We start from the raw sequence: 2,706 nt of genomic DNA, 5'->3' as shown, positions 1-2,706 counted from the left end.
TGCCCTCTCAACTAAAAAACAAACAAAACCCCAAATACGCCATTAATTGAAAACACTAACTCTTTTGTCCAATCAACTAGTCTTCCACAGCCCTGTTCACCCTCCCTTGTCCCACATATTTGTCATGTGGCATAAGAGAAAAAGCATTAGTATGCTGAAGCTTTTGTAAGAGGTTATGGGTGGGTAAAGGGGGGTCAGACAGAAATCAGTTGCATTGGGAGTTCAAAGAGTGATGCTGAAAAGGGAAAAATTTTGCCTCTAGACTTGGGACATTCCAATGCTTAAATGTTTTATAAACCCAGAGAGAATAAAGACAAGCCTAACATGCCTTCCAGTTTCACGAAGCCTTCCCTTCTAAGATGCAAGAGTGCTATGCTATACAACAAAGGCAGAGGTGGATGGGGGTAGAAGCAAGATATAAACATATCAACATCCAACAGACATAGATCCAAACACGGTGGAAATCTGATAAGGGTTAAAATTAGCATAGTAAAGAGATTCCAATTATCTCTGATATCAGAGATTTGCCACTTCATAACATTGCACTTATATCATTGTGTTTATATAATACATGCTGGTGAAGGCCATAAGCTTTTTGGTTTCATACATTTATGTATGTATTTTTTTCCGTGATCGAGGTTCCTTTTTTCTTTCTTATTTATTTATTATTATTTTTTTTACATATTTTTTATGTTATATTTTCATAGGCAATTCCAGTTTGGCTTCAGAACTACATTTTTCCACCCACATGGGAAACCCTGCCAAACCTTCAAGGTTTTGCAATATTCTTTTGTAGTATTCCTTTTATCAGGGAATCAAGCAAATATTAATTTTTTTTCTAAAGAGAGAAGTATGCTTTCCTGCCAAGCGCCCAAGTTACAGTGTGATAGAATACAAACTATCAACACATTCTGTATGTTCTCCAAAGACTTCAATCGAGATACCACGGTAGCTGTTCGCTTCAATGAGAGGCGTATGCGTGGAATTAAGGGGCTGAATGTGGCTCAGAGCTCTGAGTCTTTTCATGAACAAATCCATAATTTAAGACTCTTGCTATCTTTTTTCCTCCACAGTTCATATGATCAATCACTTCATTTTTCACAACCCCAGGACCCCTAAGAAGCAATGGTTCTTAGACATCATGCAGTGGGACCCTTTATTCAACACAGAAGTCCTTTACCATAGAAAACCATACAGGTTTTAAAGCAGAGATGACCTGGTCTCAGTTCACAGACAGGACATTAGCCCTAGGAACTACAAAGTGCCTTTATTTCTTGAGGTTTAGACACATTAAAAGCCACCATGGCAGCAGTTTGAAGGAGAAGAAAGAGGGGAGCATAAAGAGGACAGTGGGAGAAACAGAAAAAAAAAATCAGAGAAGGAAGATTGCCAAGGAATTTAGTCTCTAGGACACACTTGAGGCTTGAGCTCTCACACCCAGGTTTTATACCCCTCGGAAACTCCTGGATGGAATTGCATTTGTGGAAAGCCTCCCTCAGAGGTGCCCTTCTGGAAGTCAATGGAGCTTGGGATTGTTTAAGTTTTAAGTCCCAGCAACATCAAACCAAAACCAACGAGAAACTAGAAAGAAAGGAAATGAGATTCATTGGAGAAAACCACAACCGACACGTGCAACACAACTCAGGGCTTACCCAGGGAAAGATTATTCTCCCATAGCTTAGACTAACAGATCCACATTCTAAAAGTTTCCCAGTTTTTTAATTAAAAGAAGCCCACTTGGAAGATAGAAGTATGCCCATGCATAATGAGTCATCCCATAGCATATAATTTTAAGCCTGTAACTCATTATCAGTTTAAATCATATAGGATCTGGAATGCAATGATAGATGCTAAGGCTGGCAAAGGAACAAAGGCTCATGCTAGTAACTGTGTGTGTGTGTGTGTGTGTGTGTGTGTGTGTGTGTGTTCCTCCCATGAATATAGTAGTATTGACAAATGAGGCCATATGGAGCATTCATTTTCTGACATGCCTTGTGATCAGACCACAGTGGCTATTTGATCAAACCATTAGAAGACCCCTACTTGACAATGAGGAAAACAAGATGAATAATGAAAGCGCTCTCAAGACCACACATAAAACCCTGTATTTTCCCTGCAGAAACTGAGCTCAACCTTGGAAAGGAAGAAATCACCTAGCATTTGTCAGACTCGCTTACCTATTCACAGCAGAAATCATAGCACACACATCCCACCAGAGTATTAAACCAGCATTGGCCATCCAGTCACCAAATAACTTGGTCTTACCTGCTCAGAAGCAAACCTTTCTCAAAGCTGAAAGTGCAGGGAGTTAGTGGATAGAGTTTCAATGCTCCTGACTGGTAACTCTGGCCATGAACCTCCTTATAAAAGAATCAGTGGGCAAACTTGAAAGCAATGCAATTCCTTCTCTTCGTGGTAACCAATATGAATTCCCACTTGACTTGTCTAACCATTTCCTAAGAGTTACACATTCTCCAAGGAAAGGCTAGAGGATTGAGCCTGACCAGGAGGTAGACTGGCATTCTTCCCTAAACGAAAATGGGGTCTGACTTGATACTATTTGAGATGATTGGTTTAAACTTAGGAAACTTATTTAATACTTCTCAGTAGTCAATGAGTTCATGGCCCAACACTCTGAAGAGATTATAAATTCTACTTGATACATGAGGAAAAGAAAAAGAAGTAACTTGTCTTTGGTCATAATGG

This window comes from Meles meles, chromosome 14 (genome assembly GCF_922984935.1).
Source record: "Meles meles chromosome 14, mMelMel3.1 paternal haplotype, whole genome shotgun sequence".
NCBI classification, from domain to species: Eukaryota; Metazoa; Chordata; class Mammalia; order Carnivora; family Mustelidae; genus Meles; species Meles meles.
This window is presented reverse-complemented; position numbering follows the sequence as displayed.